Source organism: Pteropus vampyrus, unplaced genomic scaffold, assembly GCF_000151845.1.
Source record: "Pteropus vampyrus isolate Shadow unplaced genomic scaffold, Pvam_2.0 Scaffold2, whole genome shotgun sequence".
In the NCBI taxonomy this organism is placed as follows: domain Eukaryota; kingdom Metazoa; phylum Chordata; class Mammalia; order Chiroptera; family Pteropodidae; genus Pteropus; species Pteropus vampyrus.
The window spans coordinates 15,928,069-15,952,621 of record NW_011888783.1 but is presented as its reverse complement, the minus strand read 5'-3'; the positions used below and the strand labels follow the sequence as shown (position 1 = coordinate 15,952,621).

Sequence of the window (24,553 nt, the reverse complement as noted above, 5' to 3'; positions counted from 1 at the left end):
CACATAGCAGTAACCAGACAATAGTAATTCTGAAATTAGGCCAAGCACATATTATCACTTTTCTTCAATTCTAAGATCAGAAAATGTTCCTTGATTAAGTCCCAGTTCTGCTTGCTGAGAGTAGTTCTATCAAATTCTATAAGCCAGGGGTCCCCAACCCCTGGAGCCACAGACCCAGTACCTGTCTGTGGTCTGTTAGGAACTGGGCCACACAGCAGGGGGTAAGTGGTGGCAAGCAAGAGAAGCTTCATCTGTATTTGCAGCTGCTCCCCAGCACTGACATCACCATCTCAGCTCCACATCAGATTATCAGGCATTAGATTCTCATAGGAGCACTAGCCCTTGGTCCCAAAAAGGTTGGGACTGCGGCTCTAGGCCCTTGGCTCTGCCCTCTGAATCATTCCTTGGTTTCTATAAGAAATGGCCTATGTTTGCAACTGAGTAGCCTTCTCTGCTTGTTTCTTGCCCAGAGAATGTTGGAGTCTCAGAGGCCTCTGTCATTTTTAAACTCTCTCTGTCCTGTCAGGCCATGCTTGTATAATTTCTTTTTAAAAAACTTTGTGGGCTTCCAGTACATCAAATTATAATCTCCATTAGATAAAAAGCCACATCCACAAATCTCGTTGAGACAGACACCCTGTATATTGGATTCAGAGTCAGATGCTATGAAACAATACCCTCAAGATTCTCAGAAGCCTTTTTGTCTAGCAAAGAAAATCCAAAAGTATGTACTTAAAGTTCTTAGAAGCCCTGTTGTCTAGTTAGCGGCACATTGGACTTGATCTTTGCCAGCAAAGTTTTAGCTTGGACTCTATATTCACATTTCATCACATGCAGCTAAAAGAAACCAACCAGTACTTGCAACATTCTGCCTGCAAATCTCCTTAGCCACATTTGCAAGTTCATTAGGTATGTTTCCTATCTTGCATATTACCACAGTCGACAGGGTTGCCAAAACTTTTCACTACATAAATGGGTTGCATTTTTTCTCCAGTATTCAATAACAATTTTATCACTGTCCTTCTACCTTCATTTATAGTCTTCTCAAAGCCCTTCTAGTCTCTGCTCTCCAGCTGGTCCCAAAGCCAAGGCCACATGTTTTTAGGTTTTTGTTATACACTAGCATCATAATTCCAGATTCCAATTTCTGCCTTAATTATCTATTCTTATATAAAAACCACCTCCAAACTCTGTGACTTAAAATGATTGCAGTCATAGTGGTTGGGTTTGGAGCAGACAACATACAAATACTTCTTTAGTCACATGTCTGGTGCCTCAATGCTCCTCCATGTGGCCTTCTCTCCGTATGGTATCTCATCTTCCACAGTAACTCCATGTGGCTTCTCTCTACAGCGTAGTCTGGACTTCTCACATGATGGCTCAAGTTCCAAGGTACAAGAGGTAAAGTGCCAGCTCTCTTCAGGCCTGAATTTGGAAGTCCCAGAAAGCCACTTCTGTTGTGTTCTACTAGTCAAAGCAAGCTACAACACAAGCTCAGATTGAAGAAGAGAGATAATTAAACTCCATTTATGGACTGAATGTTTGTGTCCCCTACGTCCAAATTCATATGCTGAAATCTATTCCTCAATGTGACGGTATTAGGAGATAGGGCCTTTGGGAGGTAATTAGTCATGAGGATGGATCCCTCATGAATAGGTTTAGTGTCCTTATGAGAGGAGGCCAGAGAGCTAGCTCACTCTCCTTCCACCATGTGAGGAAACAACAAGAAGGCAGCCATCTACAACCTGGAAGAGGACTGTCACCAGAACCCAAACATGCTGGCACCCTGATCTCAGATTTCTGGCCTCTAGAACTGTGAGGAAAAAATTTCTCTTGTTTAAGCCACCCAGTTTATGCAGTTCTGTTACAGCAGCCCGAGCTGACTAAGACACACCACTTCTAAATATGAGGAAAATTCAGGGAGGAGAAGAATTGTTGGGGGCCAACTTTAGCCCTCAATTTACCATGACAGATAAGTCTAGAGCTACCTTATTTGCGATAAATTGCAGGAAGTCTGGTTTCTGATTTTGCTTATGTTTTGCACTTTTTAAAAAAACTTTTCCAGGCTATTTAATCAGGCAACCTACAATGTACACATTCCTGAGTATACCTCACTGTAGTGACATTGTTTATTTTTAATTTTTTTTGCATTTAGCTTAAAAGGTGTTTCTTCCCAAGAAACAACTTTTCTGTCAAATGAGCTTGATTGAATAGAATTGGGTTCATAAAATGGATTCACTGCAAACTTTATGTATAAATCGTGAATATCAGTAAAGAAGTTCTTTATTCCATCTTATTGCCTTATGACATGAAGCATAATAAATTTCATATGACCTGCAGTAACAAAGTTGAAACAAATCACTCATTGAATTTGTCCACAGTTTTCAAATACATGTTGCTCGACAGCCACATATTCTCATCTATGAGGTCAAAGGCAGCGTGAGCCATGAACTGGTTCATATGATGATGATTGTCTTTGGATTCTGCTTTTCCAGCTAGCAAAACTCCATTTCAAAAACTAGATTTTCGTGGTGGCCAACAATTGCAAATGGAAGCTTCCAAACATTGTCATCATTATATAGCCCCTGCACCAAGATGCTAACAACAGAAGTAACCAGCCAGTTCCCGCAACAGCAACCCCTCACTCCACATGTGTTGCTGCTCTCTGTTGGGGAAGATCAGTGACTAGATCGAGCACTGCTGGTGTCAACCTGAAACCTTGTTGCAGGTCATCAGGGAATGTTATCTAAAGAAAACCAAAACAATAATTCATAAAGATCAATGCATCCCTATGTTCATGGCAGCACTATTCACAATAGCCAAGATATGGAAGCAACCTAAATGCCCATCAACAGACAATTGGATAAAGAAGTTATGGTTCATATATACAATGGAATATTATTCAGCCATAAAAAAATGAAATCCTACCATTTGCAATGACATGGATGGACTTAGAGGGGATTATGCTGAGTAAAATAAGTCAGACAAAGATAAATACCATATGATCTTATTTATATGCAGAATCTAAGGAACAAAAAAGAACAAACTAATTGAAAATGGACTTACAAATATAGAGGACAACCTGGTGACAGCCAGAGGGGATGGAATTTGGGAGAGTGGGAGAAAACAGTGAAGGATTAAAGAAGTACAAATTAGTAGTTGAGAGATGGTCTCGGGATGGGGAGCACAGCATAGGGAAAGTAGTCAGCAGTAAGGTAATGGCTATGTGTAAAGCCAGAAAGAAGATAGAATGATCAGAGGGATCATTTTATAAACTATACAAATGTCTAACCAATGTAGTGTATACTCGAAACTAATAATAAAATAAAATAAAATGTTAAAAAAAAAGACCAGACATTAGAAAATTGCAAAATTTCCTTTCCTTTTTTCCCCTTTTTCTCTTTCTTTCCTTCCATTGTTTTATTTTTTTAATTTTTTTTACTTTTCTTTTCTTTTTTTTTTCCATTTTTTAAAGAGGCCATGAATGTATTTAATTGGTTTTGGTAAAGAAGAAAATCTTGCTTCTAAGCCAATTTAATATCTCCTTTGAGCCAATCACTTACTTTGCATGAATTATAAAATGTTACCTCAACCAATCATCATTTAACTGATTCTCCCAATGCAGCATAAGAGAGTTTGTCAAGTAGTATAATACCTATTCCACCCCTGACTGTTTGACTTACAGACTATGGACCCAGACTCACCATTACGGGTTTAGGCTATGTAGTGAGACTTTTCAAACATGGGCATAAATATGAAATGTTTAATGTATGTAGAAATTTTAAATTCATAGAAAAAGGAAATATAACCAACTGATTAAAATATAAGTTTGACTCCTTTTTAGAAAAATCTTAGATAACTTTATAGCTTAGGGTGATAGACAAGTATAATAAGGCAAAATAAACTAGTTGAGGGGGAGCATTAAATTGGAGTAAATGCTTTATTTCTATGTACCATGCTTAATGTATCATACAGACCCTACTTTAATCTTTAGTGGCTTTATTTTTTATTGAGATATAGTTGACATACCATAAAATTCACCATTTTTAAGATGTATGATTCAGTGTTTTTTAGTATATTCACAATGTGCAACTATCTCCACTATCTAATTCTATAACATTTCCTTCACCCCAAAAAGAAAACCAATACCCGTTAGCAGTCATTCCCCGTTTTCCTGTCCTCCCAGCCCCTGGAAACCACTAATATTCCTTCTGTCTCTATGGATTTGCCTATTTTGGACGTTTCAAATAAACAGAATCATATATGTGGCTTTTTGTGTCTGGCTTCTTGCACTTAGTATAATGTTTTCAAGTTCATCTATGCTGTAGCATCTATCAGTACTTTATTTCTTTTATTGCCAAATGAGATTCAGTTATATGGACAATACCACATTTTATTTATTCATTCATCAATTAATAGACAATTGGGTTGTTTTCACTTCTTGGCTATTGTGAATAATGCTATGAACATTAAAGCACAGCTTTATTCACTTTAAAAATTCCTGTAGAATAACCTAAATAAACAAGATAAATGCCTTTTTTTTAGTTTTCATTTTAATATTATGGACAGTTTTTTTTTTTTTTTAAAGAAAGCTGTCTAAAAGAAAATGATTTCTGGAGGGAGAAATTAGGGGAATAATGAATAGTTAAAGTGTAGAGTGTGAAGTTAGAAATTACAGGTCCACTTTACTAATCAAACTCATAACCCCAAGAGGATGACAAGAGCATAAAAGAGAATTCAAGCTGTTTTTCAGGGGGATTTATATAACAAAATTTAAATAAAACTTTTCTGATTTTAAGATTTATAGGAAGTATAACCAAATAAAATGCTTTATTATGAAGATTTAGGCAAAGAACTCTTTCTAGCTAGTTATTTAACATTGCAAGAGGCAAAGTGCTTACTTCTCCTGTCCTGTTTCTTGTTTTGAGGGTGTTTTTGTTTTTTTCAGTAATTAATGGTCCCCAGATGTACTTACTTTTTAGAGTTCTATCTTTTTACTTTCATCTTCTTTAGGGACCAGAGCTTTCCAATATTTCCCCAAGCCCAAAGTTTTTGAAAGACCAGATAATAGGACTTTGGCCTCATCAACTCTGTCAGCTGTCCAAACAGAAATCAACCTAGTTCAATTTCGTAGTTTCTCTATTCTCGACTCCTCCTCTGGCCTCTCTACACTCTTATGAGAGCCTTACCTCACTGGGGTTTCAACATGGTTCAGAAATTGTTTTATTTCCTTCCTATTCACAGTGGCTATTCCAAACCTTTGCTCTTCTCCACAAGTCCCAGACTTTATCCACCGTTCTCTCTGCAGAAGCAAATAAAAACAAAAACAAGTGTCGGGCAGCAAATCCTTTAATTCTCCTCCATCTATAAACTTACCTGAATCTTTCCTAATTCTTACATCTTTCTTCTTTTCTTCATTGATCTTCTCTGTGCCTTTTGCACCCCTTTGGCTTCCTTCAAGACCTTCTTCTATAGACTGCCTCAGTTGGAGCTTCAGGTTCTTCCACACCATCTCCTCCCTTACGGTCTCTACGTAACACCTTAAAACCCTCTTCTTTTAGCTTGTCCCCTCTCTCTGGATTCACTCTTAATTACCTAATCCATTTCCCTGCTGTCAAATGCTTTCCTTCTCTACAATTCAATCCCAATGCAGACAGAACATTCAAAAACAGATTGGGTTGTGTCATTTTCATAATTTAAAAATGTCCATGGCTTCTAATAGTCTTCACATGAAAATCCAAACTCCTCAGCTTGGTAGACAAGACCGCTCATCCTGTGAGCTCCATCTACCTCTCCAGCCCCACCTCTCTCCACTCCCCAAGAAACGCATTATACTTTTACTACAACAAACCCTTGATGATCATCATATACTTTCATGACTTTATGTCTCTGCCTAGAATGCTCTTTATTATGAAACAAACTGTGTCCCCCACCCCCAAATTCATATGTTGAAATCTCAACCTCTAGTAGCTCAGAATTGACTGTATTTGGAGAGAGGACCTTTAAAGAGGTGATTAAAGTAAAATGAGATCATATGAGTGGTCCCTAATCCACTATGATTGGTGCCAATATAAGAAGAGGAAATATATACAAAGGAATATTACTCAGTCATTACAAAAATGAAATCTTACCATTTGCAACAACATGGGTGGACCTAGAGGGTATTATGTTAAGTGAAATAAGTCAGGCAGAGAAAGACAAATACCATATGATCTCACTTATATGTAAAATTTAAAAAACAAAATAAACAAACCAACAAAACGAAACAAAAAGAGAAAATTAGGATACAGACACAGAAGGGAAGACTATATGAAGACACAGAAAGATGGCCACCTACCACCCAAGGAGAGATGCCTTCAGGAGAAATCAACCCTGCTGACACCTTGATCTTGAACTCCAAGCCTCCAGAACTGTGAGGAAATAAATATCTGTTATTTAAGCCACGCATCTGTGGTACTTTGTTATCACAGCTCAAGCAAACTACCACACTCTTCATGTACTCTTCCAGAATCTCCTAAATATCTACTATTTAGGCCACCTGCTGCCTGCTTCAAACTTTGTGAATTCCATCTCCTCTCTAAGACTCTTTTCTCACTAGCACACAGCCCCTCCTACTTTGAGTTGCATTCCTCCAGGGGCCCTGAACTACCCACAGGCTCCATGACATTATCGTCCTCATCTGTCGTCAAGGTTCTATATGCCTCAGTTGCTTCTTTAACCCAGAAGCAGTGAAAGTAGCATCTATGTCATCAGACTATCTCTGGACACCAAATACTAAGAGTAGATATTTCTTTTCCTGACAGTAGCCTTAGAATCTATCACAATTTCATATCCATATGAAATTTTCTTGGTATCTTCTAGTAGACCAACAATCCAATGTAATCTGAAAATATATTGTTGTATAGATGTTCATTCAAGACGATTCTGTTTATTTTAAAGATTCTTACGAAGTACAAGTAAAAACATTATTTTATTTTTTTCATAACATTTTAATAATTTGTAACACTGAGCTTTTCGAATCTTAACATTTATGCCCACTCAGTGTGTTTTTAAGCATAGCAGTAGAGGACATAAGGAATTTTTACATAGAAAATTTTTACATAGGTCATTGTAGAGTGTTGCTTTTTAAAGACACCCCAAAACAAAGAGTAGTCCTTTAAGGTGTGAAATAGGTTACAACCTTTGCCAGATCAGCTGGAGTTCTTACAAGACTGTAAAGGCATTGTCCTTTAAAGATAGCACTTTCTGCAATAATGATGGAGACAGAATCTGGCTGCATGCTATCCGAGGTCAGAGGAGTAGAGAGAAAGGAGAGATGACATGTGTCTGTAGTCTCACTCATTAGAGCCGGAAAGAGCATCTTAGGCAGGCAGACAACAAAGGAGACGACAGGAAGATCACCTCTATCGTGATGAAGGCATTGGGAGAACTGTGCGCTTGCCATGCAGTTTGAGGTGGGAGTCATCTCACTAGGGCTTTGCTTCAAGCACTTTTCAGGGTGATTGTATGGCTGGCTGTCCATCTTTCTTATGACTCAATTCTAACATTTTAAAATAAATGAGAATTTGGTACATACTTCAGCTGCAGAATTTAAGGGCAGAAATTATATTTTGCAGGTAGAAGATAACACCTCCAAAAATCTAGTCTGAAAAAAACAAACAAACAAAAAGACAGCCCAGGGAATTATGAAGAGTTGCTACAGATAATAATGCTTGGGAGACTCCAGTCTCATTTTCATTGATGCAAAATGCTCTGCAGCAATAAAGGAAGACAGTCCCATTCCTTGGTCAATACTGTCTTCAGTTATTGTTTAAGTCACTGCCTCGACTTCTAGTAAAAATCATAGTCTAGATCTAATCTGATCCAGTTTGCTAGTGCTCTATTTCTTTGTCTATTTCTAACTTTGCCTTCTCCATCTTCCACCCTATATAAAGTACAATATCATATAAATATAGAGAAAGACAATGACTTGAAGAAGTCATGGGCCAAGAAATGGGAAGCCTTCCTTATTGCTCCAGGACTTTCTTACAGCAATGGAAACGAGATTGTAGGACAATGCTCCTTCCTTTAAGGTAATCGGTGTCAGATTTCTCTTTTTCTCATCCTCTCTGGTTCTCACTCACCATCTAGGTACCTTTTCTCAGGTTCTGTGAATTCCCACTTTAACCCCTAATTACCAGAGGCATAGTAGCTAATTTTTAGGTGTGAGGAAAGGGGGGATATCTGGGGCAAAGGAACCAAACTGGTAGTACCCACCAATCCCTCATGTGATCTTATGTTTGGCACATTTTCCTGTCTTGTCTGTCATTTCATGTTGTGCCTATGGAAGAGACCCTGGACTCCAAACCTGGTTTTAAAGTTTAAGTTTGCTGTACAGCACTCTTCTGTTGTACCATTCTCGTTGGTTGCTGCCATGCTGTAGGTTCCTGTTCTCACATCTGCCCTACCCATTTCCTTAATGTGACATTCAAATGAGGTGATGAATGTGAAAGCTCTCTGTGAACTTTGAATCATTATGCAAATAGTAATAGTCATTTTTATGGCTATTGTTCTAATATTTCAGATATACTGGAAAAAGTGCCCTGCTTTTCATTTGTTTTTTACTCACTCATTTATTTATTCAACATATTGTTGACCTTGGAGATACAGAGGTGAATAATAGCTACCATTTCTTTACTTTTACTTTGTCCAAAAAACTGTTTAAATATTTTACATAATTTATCTCATTCTCACAAAAATTCTGTGAGGTAAATATTATTATCCCCATTTGCATATGAGGAACTTGTGACTCCTATAGCCCAAGATCTCATAACTCTTAAGTGTCAGAACTGGTTCTCAGTCCAAGCCTTTTAAAAAATATTTACTTTTACTGTGGTAAAATCTGTAAAAGTTACCATGCTTCCACTTCTGTTTCTTATACATAACATAAAATTTGCCATTTTAACATGTACGATTCTGTGGCCTTAAGTACATTCACATTGGTAGGCAATCATCACCACCATCTATCTCTAGGACTTTTGCATCATCCCCAACTGAAATCTGTACCTATGGAGTACCAATTCCTTCTTGCCTGCTCCTTCCTGCCCTGGGTAACCACTATTCTACTTTCTGTCTATAAATTTAACTATTCTAGGTACTTCATGTAAGTAGAATTAAATATTTGTCCTTTTGTGTCTGTCTTGTTTCACTTAGCATGTTTTCAAAATTCATCTTTTTTAAGGCCGAATAACATGCCATTGTATGTATACCATATTTGTTTATCCATTCATTGCGTGATGGACATTTAGCTGGGTCTTTTGAATGGCAAACCACTAAACCAAGCCCAATTGTTATTCTAATAGCTATTACACTGTCAGAATATACTAAAATTGAAAATGTTGCCCTTAGAATTTTATTCTGGGTAATTCTAGGAATCATTTAATTTTCTTAGCATTAAACTTAATAGGATTTCCTGCCTAATAGAATAGAACCAACTCAGTTTATCAAGGATGATAGAAAAAATATCTGGATGAATCGTGTCATTCTAAAATTAGAATTTATTTTGGAGAATTACCTTACTCTTTTCAAAATTAAAATTCTATTCTTTTATTTTCAGCAACAATGACAACTGGTTCTGATCATCAATTCTAATCTAATATAGTAAGAAATTTTTTTTAAGTTCAAGAAAAGATAATCTAATGGTAGCATCTGATTTTAGCCTGGTGCGAATTGACCAAGGAAGAGGGTTGCCCTGATCAAGTTCTGTCCTCTTGTATTTTTCCATCCAGAGGAGATCCTAACCCAGATGGCTTTCCAGTTAAGATCTAGAAGACTTCTGACAACATCATATGAAAAATTACACATTATTTTTCAGAAATAAATCTTAATGTTTCTAGACAGCTATATTGGGATATAATAACTATAATAAACTACATATATTTAAAGTGTACAACTTGACAAGTTTTGAGATATGTATATACCTATTCATTGCTTTGTATGTGGATATACAAACATTTCAGCATTGATCATTGGAAACATTATCCTTTTTTCATTGAATTGCCTTTATACCTTTGTCAAAAATCAATTATTTGTATACTTGTGGGCCTATTTCTGTACTCTCTATCTATTTCATTGATCTATTTTTTATCTCTATGCCAATACACCTCACTGTCTTGATTACTGAACCTTTATAAAGTCTTAAAATTAGAATAAATCCTCAAACTTTGTTCCATTTTTTTAAGTTGCTTTAGCTATTCTAGGTCCTTTGCTTTTCCACATGAATCTTAGAATCAGTTTGTCAATTTTTATAAAACAACCCGCTGAATTTTTTTATTGGGATTGCCTCAATTCTATAGATCAATTTGAGATGAACTGACATCTTAAGGATACTGAGTTTTCAACCGCATGAACAAAGTTTAACGTGCCTTTTATTTAGTTAGGTCGTCTTTAATTTCTCTCAGCAATATTATGTAATTTTTACTGTACAGGCCCTGAATGTCTTCAGTCAGAAAAGTATTTCATATTTTTGATGCCATTGTGTTTTTTTAAAAAGAAATTAGGTTTTTAAATTGTATTATTTCATCTTTAACTCTAGAATATTTGAGTATACGAGAATACAGCTGTCTGTTTTGAGTACAGAAATGTTTTAATGTCAGGAATCTGTAAAAGTTACCATGCTTCCACTTCTGTTTCTTATTGACAAGGAGTGGAGTAAGTCTTGGTGGAAAGGCTTCATCCAAATGGTAAGCATTTCACTCCTTATTTATGGTAACTCCTTCCCAACTACAAAGAAAACATGTTTCTCTCTCTAACTTTCTAATTAGGAAAGTCATGAAAAATATAAATTCCAGTTGGAAATTTGGAGCCCAGTTCTATTTTTCTGGTGAATGAAAACATTTCCAGCTTTCTGCCCCAACCCTGGAAGGTGCTTAACAAATATTTGTTTTGAAGGAATGAATAGTTAGCATATGGGGCACAGAGGCTCTCTGGGAAGATGCTTTCTGCATTTGAAGGAGTCAGGATCTTTCATCTAAGCTCTGCCTGGGTTTTATAATTTCACTCAATTTATTTATGCTCCCTACTTTGTATTTATTTCAAAGAACTTTCAAAACAAGACACACTTGAGGATGCTTCAATGTGAATGGGAAGAAGCCAATAAAGATGGGTTGGTTAAAGTTAAGAACAAGAAAAAGCAGTAATCGCTTAAGTGAGTTCTCTGAGAAATCAGAAGAGAATAGAATCCAGGGCACGAATGGAGGTATTGGTCCTACACAGGAGGTGGGTGGATGACTGTTCCACTGAAATTGGAGAAATAGAGTTATAGACGTAATGCAGGCTGTAGGTGTGTTGCCTCTCCAAAGGACTGTTTGAGTGCCTTCTTGAGATTACCTCATGAGATGGGCATTACTTTCCCCAGAGTGACTGATTCAAGAGTGAGCAAGGAAGAAGCCTCCGTGCTTTTTATGGCCTAGTCTCCGATATCATACCCCATCATAGTTCAGCATATTCTATTTGTCACTAAGACCAGTTCACACTCAAGGAGAGGGGAATTAAAAGTAAATGCCAGCTCTTGAAGGAAAGAGTACCAAAGAGTCCATGGACATATTTTAAAATAACTCCAGAACTAATATTATATCTTTATGGTAGTGCAGAGAGCGAAGCAAAAGAGCCCCTTAGTTCAAGTTCTCCCAAAATGCCAGTAACTTCCCACTCATCTTTTGGGGACAGACTGGCAAAGAACTCAACCCCACAGAGGCTGTTTTGTGCCAGCCATGACTTGCTTTTCTAACTGTAGATAGAAAGTGAATCTTCCTATCCTCTACCTTTCCTTGCAAACAGGCTTTGGCTCAGCTAGCGGTTTAAAAAGCTCAACAGCCTGCAATCATAAATGTTGTAGAGCTATAGGAAGAGAGAAAAAAGCTTGAAGTGGGTGTTATTTTCTCTCTCTGTGGTACCACATAGCAATGGAAATGCCAAGTGGAATTGCCACAACTGCATTGCTACACAACCCCTGCACCTGTCCACCTGGAGGTCAGCACTTCATCAAACCAACAGTGATATGATAATTTGTCTTTTAATAACAAATCCTTCTTATAATACTTTAGAGCATAACGTTCCTTTAAGTAGCCTGCTCTATTAACACACTTAAAATATTCATTTTAAAATTCGATTTGCAAGAATGCATGAAAGATACATTTGCAGAACTCTAGGAGCCTGTCAAAGTTATACAGCTTCCAAAAGCATCTAGTTTACAACCAGCAAGTATTTTAAGCAGTAGAAGCATTGGGCTGATTCCAGGGCTGCCTTAGCTGACAATCTGAAGGGAAATTGAGTGCAATACAAGATGGAATCAAATTCTGATCTTTCTTCAAATGCCTATTGTCTATTTTATCAAAGACATTCGATATTGACACAGTGCAGGCTATTGAGTCTCAATAAAATCTATTCTTCACTTTCTTTTACCTCATCTGCAGACTGTTGACATTTTCTTTTATTTCAACACTGATGTTTTTCTTTTACATTGGAGATTTTAGCTCTGATGTTGTAATTGCTTATCACACAGCTGGCCCTGTTATGATGTTCTTGTGAATGTCCCTTCATTTTCCTGATGGTCCTGTGATCCAATCTACAATCCATTTAAAAACAAAACATTCATGTGCCATTTTATGCTGTGGCTCTTTTGGAGTTCCATTTCAACTTCATTAATATTGATGCTGTCTGTCTTCTTACTTATTTCAGAAAATTCTTTGAAATTAATCCTCAGAATTCACTGTGATTTGTTGCTGTTTTGTGCATCAACCTCAGTACAGCTTGTCTCTTGTTAATTTTGTTTTTCTCTATTTTTACATGTCTGCTATGACTGTTCTGCTACTTGTACTACTGGTGCGTGTCAGGTCCTTTATGGAATCCCAGTTTCGCCTCTGCCTTTCACTGTGATTTTCCATCATTAGGGACCTCTTGAATAAAAATGTAGCCCTTGTTTCTGACAGAGTCCATGTTCCTTTTCTTTTCTTTCTGTGTGATTTTCCATCATTATGGTTCTTAAATTTCTTGAGTAATGATATATACTATGAACAAATGGACAGAGCAGTAATGGCTTCATCAGTATTTCCTAAAATGTATTTGCAGCTTTTAGAGCACACAGTGTCAAAGCAGAATCTGTACTATGTATGTAAAAGAATTTTTAAAAAAGATTTTGCGGTCTGTTTGTGACAATGCTATGGGGCATTAATAATTGACATTCTTGCTTACAGCATCTGTTTGTTAGAATGCCAGTTCCATGACAGCTAGGTTGGAGAAAAGCCTTGAGTCTGAATGTCTTTGAGGAAAATAAGTGCATGGCTATATCTGCTTTTATTTCCATAACATTTTCAAAGGCAGCCAGTGTTTTCTTGACCAAGAATGCTAAGTTAGAAAATGCATTAATTTCAAAAATGAGGTAGATGAAGCCAAACTTTACTAATTTGAGATATTTCATCTGCTAGGATGAGTAATTTCATTGACCATTTCTAAATAAAATAGTTATATAATATAGCTGCAAAAAGGCAAGAAAGAATTATAGATGATAGAAGAACAGCATTCAAATATAACAGCTACAAAATGACTAAAGCCAAGTTAATAAATGTCATGAAACAAGAGGATAAAGCTAAAAATATTGACTGTCCAATCACTGCTGTAAAAATATGGAAAGTAATACTCAAATAAGACATATAAAATATACTGTTCACTATGCTTGCTTCATGTTCAGAATACCAATTAGAGCTGTCCTTCAGTCTCCACAGGGGATTGGTTCCAGGAACCCCACGAATACCAAAATCTGAGGATGCTCAAGTCCCTTACATAAAATGGCATAGTATTAGCATATAACCTAAACACATTCTTTCATATACTTTAAATCATCTCTAGATTACATATAATACCTAATACAATGTAAATACTATGTAAATAGTTATTATACTGTATTATTTTAGAAAATAATAACAAGAAAAAAAATCTATACACATTCAGTACTGATGTGACTATCATCTAACTACATAGTGCACGACAGCAATAATATGTGTGTATGTGTGTATATATATATATATTATATACATAAAATATATATGCATACATTTAAATTTATGGTTGACTGAATCCACGGATATGAAATCCGTGCATATGGAGAGTCTACTGTGCCAACTGAGAAATTCAAAGTCAGCTCAAGCAATTTGCTCTTTAAAAATGCCCTATAAGAAACTACTAAAACCTATAAACATTTGGTATTTCAGGGTTTTACAAATCTATGATGCTCAAATGATTTCAAAGTTAAACAAAAGAGATTTAGTGATGTCCCTCAGATGAAAATCAGCGTAATCTGGAATGAACCTAGAAATTCTGAGTTTTCAGTTTATTGCTCATATTGTATTTCATTAGAATTATATCAGTTCCTGCCTTCTGCTGTGATAGCCATTGAAAAACAATGGCCATGGCTCTGCATTTCTAATGGCCATAGGCCTCAACAAGAGTCACAAAGTGACCAAGAACGTGAGCAAGCTGAGGCATAGTTGCTGCTGCAGGTGCCTCACCTAGCACACAAAGTTTGTGCGGGACATGATCAGAGAGGTGTGTGGCTTTGCCTCCTATAAGCAGCACGCCGTGAAGTTGCTCAAGGTCTCCAAGGACAAGCAGGCCCTGAAGTTCATCAAGAAAAGGATGGGGACACACATCCCCGCCAAGAGGAAGCAGGAGGAGCTGAGCAACATCCTTGTGGCCATGAGGAAGGTGGCAGCCAAGAACTGACTCCCCTGTCCCCCTGCAATAAAGCCTTTTCAGAAAGGGCTGCTGTGCTGGCATTAGGGGGAGGTCACAACTGGCCCATCATCTACTTGAGATCCCTTCCTGGGGCTCAGTGAGGGGCTCAGAAGGAAGCAACAGACAGTACTGAGAATGATATTTAATCATAATAAACAGTTCACAGATGTCATAAAAAAAAGAATTATATCAGTTCCTCTATCAATACTTTCCAGATTTTTAAATAGAAGCCTGGAAAATGGAATAGATATCCACACTCAGAAGAATGAAGTTGGACCCCCATCATACAATAAAAATTAATGAAAATGGATCAAAGACTTAAATGCAAAAGCTAAACTACAAAAGTCTTAGAAGAAAACAGAGAAGTAAATCCTCATGACCTTTGATTAGGCAATGGTTTCTTAGATATGACACATAAAGCACAAGCAACCAAAGAAAAAATGGATAAATTAGATATTATCAAAGTCAATATTGGTGTGCTTCAAAGGACATTAACAAGAAAGTGAAAAGGAGAAAATGTTGGCAAATCATATAACTGATAAAGGTTTAGGGTTCAGAATATTTAAAGAATTCTGACAACTCAATAATAAAAAGACAATCCAATTTTAAAAATGGGCAAAGGATTTGAATAGCTATTTCTCCAAAGAAGATACACAAATGACTGATAAGCACATGAACAATGCTCACTCAGCATCATTTGTCATTATGGAAATGCAAATTCAAACCACAATGAGATACCACTTTACGCCCACTAGGATAGCTATAATGAAAAAGATGGACAATAATAAGGATATGAAGGATTGAAACTCTCATACAAGGATATGAAGGATTGGAACTCTCATACATTGATGATGAGAAAGTAAAATAGTGTAGCTACTATGGAAAACATTGAAATTCCTTAAATAGCTAGACATTGTTTCCATATGATCCAGGAATTCCACCTCTAGGTATATATCTAAGAGAACTGAAAATATAGTTTCACACAAAAACTTGTGCACAAATGCTCATAACATTATTCATAATAGCCAAAAAATGGAAACAATCCCAATGTCCATCAACTGATGAACGGATAAACAAAATGTGGTATATCCATATGACCGAATATTATTCAGCCGTAAAAAGAAATGAAGTACTGATTCATGCTAAACATGCAGGGCCCTTGAAAATATTATGCTATGTGAAAGAAGCCAGGCACAAAAGCCCACACATTATGTGGTTTCATTTATATAATGCCTAGAATAGGCAAATCTACCGAGACAGAAAGAGGGTTAGTGGTTGTCAGGGTCTAGGGGCACAGAGGAGTGGAAGTTACTGCTGATGGGTACAGCGTTTCTTGTTGGGAGTGATATAAATGTTTCACAATTATATAGTGGTGGTGGTCGCACAATCTTGTGAATATACTAAAAACCAATGAATTGTATACTTTAGAAAAATGAATTTTATGATTTTTTTCTTTGATTTTGCTTTTTGAATTCTTTATTAATTTTCTTTTTAAGAAGAAGGAGGAGGAGAAGAAGGAGGAAGGGGGAGGCAGGGAGAAGGGTGGGGAGAGCTAAGGAGAAGAAAAGGGAAGGGGAAGGGGGAGGGTGAGTAGGACAGGGAGTGGGAGGAGGAGGAGGAGAAGGAGAAGGAGAAAAACAACCTGGAAAGTGTCTTTATTAAGCAGAGTATTATAAGAACTGAAATACTCTATTAATATTAATAATATGAATTTTTAACTTAAGTGTTGAATAGAGGTGATCGATTGTTTATACCTGGAAAATTTTAACAGAATTGAGCACTGAGCGTAAATCAACATTTGAAAGCTACATTTACATTGTCCCATGAAGATAATACTTTATAAAAAATTTTAATTTTCAAATATCTCTATGTTGGCCATTACATTTTTGACATTTCATCAGGATATTTTGATATGTAGGCCTTAATCTCTTTTCCAACAGGATCCATTACTTGGTTCACCTTGGAACTACTTTTCAAGTACTATATATTCAGTAAATATTTGTGGAGTTCTAAGTATTGACATAGTCATTGGGTCATCTACATAATATTCAACTCCAACCATCACTCAAAGGAAGAAATTCTGGAAGAAGAAATTTTTACTTCCTAGAGTATGGATAACCTAGAGATAACGATGCTACAATAGCCTTGAATGTTGAAATATATTTCAGTTAAACCCCAAAAAATGTTTTTTTTTACTGAATTCTGATCAGATATGAAAAAGATGTTTACTTGAAATAATCATACTCATAATTCATTTTTTGATAATTCTTGGATCTAAATTATGTTATAAGTCAGACATAAGGAATCAGGAAGTGCTAAATGCTTTCAGTTCATGATCCTCCTTTGAAGTCCCAGGAATGCTCTCAATTCAATGTTACATTCCTCCCTTCCTGCTCCAACAGACAAGACCATCAAATTAGCAGAACAATTTCTGGTGAGCAGCTGAATTCTAGGGTTACCATCTGGACTCATAGCTCTTGGCACAAGGTAATAGATTCCCAATGGAGGTACACCCAATGACCCTAGCAGTTAGCTTCCCATCATGATACCCTCCCTTACCGTGTCTCACCACTGAATAGGAAAGTCTGAAAGTGAGTTCAATGCTGTACTGTTAACCTTACCGCCCTTTTTGTTTCCATTATGGTTAATGGATCATCTTCTAGCCAGCGCAGACTTGTTTCTTGAGGGAGCAATGTATGAAAAGGGTCGGAATACTATAGTGATTTACATGATGCTAGTCCTTTTACATACCACAAAATAGGCTGCAGAAGGCTAACAGCATATTGCCATTCTGTGCAAAATTTCAAAGAGGACAGGATAGTTGGGTTTAACTTCTAGAAATTTAGCCAAATTAATTTGTAATATTCACCTATCATCAAATGGATCTTCTGGAATCACATGTCTCCTATAGACAATCTTTGTGACAGCAGAAATAGGGAATGTGCAGGGAGCAATATATTTTTATTATTCTTTAAAAGAAAAGGCCTGCTGGGATAAGAAGAGCTGTGGAACAGCTGTTTTCTCCTCAGTCTTACACATGAAAGAATCCTATATGCAAAACACCTGTATAGCATGGGTTATCTAATACTTTTTAGTCCACTACCCAGTATATTGCTTATCCTATCATAAGCCCAAGCAAACATTTATAACAAATGAAAGCCTACTGTTTGTAAACCTGAACACCAGTGGACACATTTGTAGCCCTGAAAATCTTGCCTCTTTTTTCTTTGATGTTGCCCATGGAGAATTAATTCATTCTCTCTGACCAATAATAAAGTCAAGCTGAGAACAGGTTCAGGTTAATGTATCCCATTCTTCATAAAAATTTCCAGGGCACAAGAAAGGTTGTTTAAACTGCTTAAAAATATAGGTAGTTTTACTGGACCAAGGAAGACTAACTCTCCCTGTAAAAGACTTGACCCAGCAACTAAAGCATTTAGTGAAAAAGGAAAGAGAGAAAGATAACCCAGCCTTCCCCAAGGAGGTAGGCCCCAGATCATTTTATTCATTCTACTGCATGAGTGAGGAGCAGTACCAAAGAAAAGTAAAATATCTGAGTATTTTAAACAGAGGTCTATGTCAGCTCGTTGTATAAAAGCAAGGAGGAGAAGAAAATGCATGTCTTTAATCACAGTGATCCTGCCCACAATTAATTGTGGTTTAATAAATTTCTTGAAGTCTGACAAGAGTATCGACCTCTCCTCTCTGGAGAAAGAGGCATGAGATTTTCCTTTCCCTTTTCTGTTGTCTATATCTGAGTTTGTTTTATTCGTTCATGTGTTTCTTTTTTGTTTTCTATTCCACATATTAGTGAAATCGTACAGTTTCTGTCTTTTTCCATCTGACTTATTCAATTAGCATAATACTCTCAAGATCTATCCATGTTATGGCAAATGGCAATATTTCATCTGTTTCATGGCTGAATAGTATTCCAGTGTGTGTGTGTGTGTGTGTGTGTGTGTGTGTGTGAGAGAGAGAGAGAGAGAGAGAGAGAGAGAGAGACATCTTTATCTATTCATCTATTGATGGACACTTAGGCTGTTTCCATATCTTGGCTATTGTAAATAATGCTGCAATGAACTTTTTGTGTTTGTTTTTCATTTTCTTTGAATAAATACCCAGAAATGGAATTTCTGGATGATATTGTAGTTCTATTCTTAATTTTTTGAGAAACTTTCATGCTGTTTTCTATAGTGGCTGCACCAATTTATATTCCCACCAACAGTGCATGAGGGTTCCTTTTGGGATTTTTGAAGCCCTTTGCTGGTGAATTGTGAAGGCTTTTAAAGAGCATTTGCTTTTTCAGCAATTCCATTCATCTAAGTCCCATAGCATGTGTTCCATTTATCTCAATATTTCATCAGGGGCAAGCAGAAGAATTTCCAACTCTTCAAGTTCAAAAGTTATGCCTCTCTGTTGGATCTGCCACTCAGTTTCTAGTTTTTATGTTTTGGAAACCTCAAACTCTCCACTCATGTACCTGGCAAAGATGAAAGGCAAGTTCTAAACCCAATAAATAATCTCACCTTTGCCATCAAATCTGCCCATTACCCAGAATCTCTTTAATGATTCATCTCATCTAGTAATAATGACAGACAATTTTCTCAGAGGTGTTGGGGTGAAGGGGATGTTATTCTCTCACATATCTTAATAAAGAAAATTTAGCAATAATATCAGGAAGACCATCAACATTCATTATGGTCTTAATGAAAACTGAAAAATAGGTGGCATCAAGCAACAGAGAAAAATTAATTTCTTTGAAATTGTGGTGAAACTCAAATCTCTTTCCAAAAATATAAATCAGACATCATACCAAAATTCTTGAATCATAAATGAAGTCTTAACAAAATCTATAAGGTAGCAGAGCTATTCAAAAACAGTTCCTGCATTGGACATGTGCGTGGCATCAGGACAACCACTTAGCTCCTATGTGATGAGCCAAAGAGGAGATGTGGGAATGATTACAGCCAGAAGAATTGCTAGAAGGATATACACTGACACTCAGCTTTAAACAATGTGGCATCTCAATAGAATATTGAAGAAAATCAATGACAGCTCTTAAGAAAAGATTTTGAGTAGGGGACAAATTTTAAAGAACAAAGTTACAAACCGTAATAGGGACTGTGAATTGTGGTGGCTATCACACATTTGAAAAGAACATGGGAGCCATATGTGGTAAGAAATACTTTGGAGCACTGCTGATATAGAGAATAGTCACTATCTTTGGCATAACTAGTTAGACTTTTCTCCCTCATCTTTCCACCTCCTCTCAATCAATCAATCAATCAATCAATCAATAGCACTGAGTAGCAATAGTTTGTATTTCACTAGAAATTTCTTAAATTGAAAGTGCAGCGATAAAATTTGCAAGGGTATTACATAAACCATTAGGTTGGTCTTATTTTAATAATCAGAGCATAACAGTTTGTTGAATTATTTACTTATCAGATGCATCTCATTTAATAACTGTGGAAGATTACGCTATGGTTCTCAATTACTCACTACACTTCCTATAAGATAATTATGTATTCTACACATTTCCATGTGACTTGCAGTCCCTTCCTATAAGAAGTACACACTTCCCCACTACATTAGCATTAGGTTTAACCATGTGATTTGCTTTGGTCAATGAAATGTGAAATATGATTGACATGTACCATCCAAACAAGCTTATGAGCCATTGCATGGTTTAGCCATCATGCTCTTTTCCCTCTGCCACAATAATGAGTGTCCTAAATAGGTATTGCTCCTTGAATCTGGATCCTGAAACGAACACATATTGAGCTGGGCCACAGATGACATGTTCCATAACTGAGAAACCTTTGTCATTGTAAGCCATTGAGATTTGTGCATGTTTCTTAATGCAACATAAACTAGCAAAAGCTCGTTCGCACAATACTGTGAAAATTCGTACAGTAGTTATTCATTAACAGTATTTGTAAATTATGCAATATACATATTCCAGATGAAGTTCTGGAGTCCTAATAGCTTAGATAAAAACATGCCCCACAAAGAAATGTAATTGATATTAATCTTAATTTTTCTGTCTAAGACCTTTTCACTTATTTAGAAGGTTGATAACAGATTGTAGAGTATAATATATGCAGCTTCTCCATGTTCACTAAAAAGATTTTCATTCCCTGAAACAATAAAATGCATAGAAGAAAACATAGGAACTAAACTCAAGGACCTTAGACTTAAAGAGGATTTTATGAATTTGACCTCAAAGGCCAGGGACGTAAAAGCAAAAATAAATAAATAGGACTACATCGAACTAAAAAGTTTCTGCTCAGCAAAAGAAATCATCAACAAGGTAAAGAGACAACCATCCTAATGGGAAAATTTGCAAGCAACACCTCCGATGGGAACCTAATATCCAAAATATGCAAAGAACTCATACGACTCAATAACAACAAAAAACAAACAATCCAGTCAAAAAATGGGCAGAGGACCTGAACAGACACTTCTTCCTAGAGGACATACAAATGATCAACAAATATATAAAAAGATGCTCAACATCGCTAGCTATTAGGGAAATGCAAATCAAAACCACAATGAGATACCATCTCACACCTGTTAGAATAGCTATAATCAACAGGACAATAATAACAAATGTTGGAGAGGATGTGGAGAAAAAGGAACCCTCATACACTGCTGGTGGGACTGTAAATTGGTACAGCCACTATGGAAAACAAACAGTATGGAGTTTCCTCAAAAAACTAAGAATTGATCTACCATATGATCCAGAAATCCCTATACTGGGTTTTTACCCCAAAGACTATTTGCACACCGATATTCATAGCAGCATTATTCACAGTGGCCAGGACGTGGAAGCAACCGAAATGTCCTACAATAGATGACTGACTAAAGAAGCTGTGGTACATATATAAAATGGAATATTACTCAGCCATAAGAAGAGATGAAGTGCTGCCATTTGCAACAACATGGATGGACCTTGAAATAATCATACTAAGTGAAATAAGCCAGACAGAAAAGGTTGAAAATCACATGATATCACTTTTATGTGAGATATAAACCGAAAAGCAACAAATGAGCAGGACAAACAAACAGAGACTCATGGGCATAGATAATGGACTAGTGGTTATCAGATGGGAGGGGAAAAAAATTTTAAAAATAAAATATTAAATAAATAAAGTTTATAAAAATAAATAAATAAATAAATTTGGCTAGTGCTAAAAAAATAATAAAAAATTAAAAGATTTTCATTGTACTCAGTCAGATTAAGACTCTTATCAGCCTAACAACTCTCTAAATAAAAACGATGTGCTAACTTTTAAGGGAATCCCCATTTTTGGTCAAAACATTACTAATTCTCAGAATATTGTGTAGAGTAAGAAATTAATTTGTGTTTATAAGTCTGATTATTCAATTGATCTCCAACATTCCCAACATTATTAGAAGCAAAATCATACTTAGAACAAAGTACAAAAGCACTAGGAACCAGACAGCTTTCAATGGGTTTTTATAGCCGATAAAACTCTAGACTATAATTAGTTCCTCTCTCAATTGTATTTTATCCTGAGAACCCAATTTTTACAACTTCTAGGCTTAACATCTTTAAGGCCAAATACTGAAGCCTTTAATTTTTTGAAGAAAAATTGTTTCAAGTTCTGTATTTACACAATGGCAAAATTATTGGTCAAGTCAATGAAAATATTAGGCAAATCAGTGGTTTGATTCAGTATTGACAAAAATGAGTCCCAATGACTGGTAAATAAGGCCACATTCCTTATTTATGTCTTCGATCTTATATTTAGAAGTATCTTTGCCTCTCTGTGATTATAAAGATATTACCTTTTTTTCTGGGTTCTCATATTGGGGGACAAATAACAGTATACCCAGGTTGCTCTCTGCCCATCAGCTTCATTTAGAGTGGCAGCATACCACTAACCTAGATTGGGCTTTGCCATCTGAGTGTTCTAGTAGTCATGTTCTCCAGGCTTGAGGAAGTCCAGCATGCTGGTCTGTTCTCTGCCATGTACCCTACAAGGGAAAATTACTGAATGCCTGTTCCCCAATCCTAACCTACCCTAGGCCAGACCCACCTGCAAAGCCTACTATAGTGGTGCCTTGAGGGCCCAGAGGAAAGGACATTTAAAGGGAGAATCAGTGATCTACATCGTTTATGATGAAATCCCTACTGAAAGCCTGTACAAATCAGTCTTCACCTTCATTCCTTCCCTTTTCTTAAGGAAAGAAAATTCTGTCTTTATACTTACCAAACTGGAGAGTTTGACTCAGCTTTTAGGCCAGGCAAGTTTCCTAATACTTCCACTAATTGTAACGTAACATTCAGTCACAGACAGAGCTCCTGGAGACCTGCTTTATCCTTCCCAAGCAGACCAGCACTTTGTCCTACTGTTGTCACACATTTTACTTCTACATATGTTGTAAATCCCATACTACATTATTTTTGTTACTGTCGTTTAAACAGTCAAGTATCTTTTTAAAAGATTGAAATAGTAAAAATCTTGCACATTTACCTACATAGTTATCATTTCTAATGCTCTTTATTCCTTTCCATAGGTCCATATTTCCAAATGATAATATTTTCCTTCTGCCTAAAAGATTTTCTTTAATGTTTTTGTAATGTGGATATGCCCACAATGAATTCTTTAAGCTCTTTAATGTCTGAAAGTTCTTTATTTTGCCTTCATTTTAAAGAGATATTTTAGCATACTATATTTATGACAGCTCTTTGTTTTCCAGTACTTGAAAATGTTGCTTCACTTTTTTGCTTACATTGTTTCTGACAAGAAATGTTCTGTCATCATTATCTTTGTTCCGGTGAAGTTCTCCTTTCTCCAAACTCAAGCGGTAAAGCACTCTGAAGGCTATATGTTTGGTTAGTTAAGGACACCCCAAGGGAAAACCTCACTAAGGTATCCCTAGCAAAGTCTTATCCTTATTATGGTAGAGTGATTGCAAAAACCACCCCAATTTTTCTCCCCAGTATCCATGCCTCTTATGGTATATTTACAGCTTCTCCCATCTAGAGGTGGAAGCTGTTCTCCTTACCTTTGTATTTTAGTGGCCTTGTTACTTGCTTAACCAGTAGAATGCAGCAGGAGTAAATGTGCCAGTTCTGAGCTGAGGTCTCAAGAAGACTTACATGCTTCTGCTTGCTCCTTTCAAATTCTGCCACCACCATGAGAGCAAGCATGGGATTGCCTGCTGGAGGACAAGTGTAGAAATGAATCATCTTATCCAAAGCCATCCTGGTTCAATCAGCTACCAGCTGACCTGCCAGCTGGTCACAGACTGAAATGAGCTCAGCTGAGATTAAAAAAGCCCAACTCAGATCAGCAGAGCTACCTAACCAACCCCACAGACTCACAAGCAAAAATACATATTTGTCGTATGCCAAAATAAATTAATTCTGATAATTTCTATCATTGTAATCTTGGCTACTTGATGATGGCTATCTGCTGTTATTAGCTTAGGGAACGTTGAGCATATTAAAGTAGAGCGTTCATCTGAAAATGTGGTCTTAACTAGGCCTGTTTGTGTCAGGACATTGCCACAAAGATTAATTCAGATGTAGACTCAAGTAGAGAATTTCCCATGTTAGATCTGGACAGAATTTACAGCTCTTGGCCACAAAGATCATGTAACAATATTATAAGAACTTTTAAAGAATAGATTAAAAGAAGTTGTGCCATCTACAAGACCAATTCTTATAATAGGGACCATTAGAACCAAAATGTTTGTGGAGTATGTTAATGGCAACAATAGAATTTGTACCGTTGACTTACTTTGACAG

At 36.5% G+C, this 24,553-nt stretch overlaps 2 pseudogenes; one reads left to right on the top strand and one right to left on the bottom strand.

Moving 5' to 3' along the window:
- Window positions 1-2,151: 2,151 nt before the first annotated feature.
- Window positions 2,152-5,512, bottom strand: LOC105291974 (annotated as a pseudogene).
- Window positions 5,513-14,460: 8,948 nt separating this feature from the next.
- Window positions 14,461-14,757, top strand: LOC105291964 (annotated as a pseudogene).
- Window positions 14,758-24,553: the final 9,796 nt, after the last annotated feature.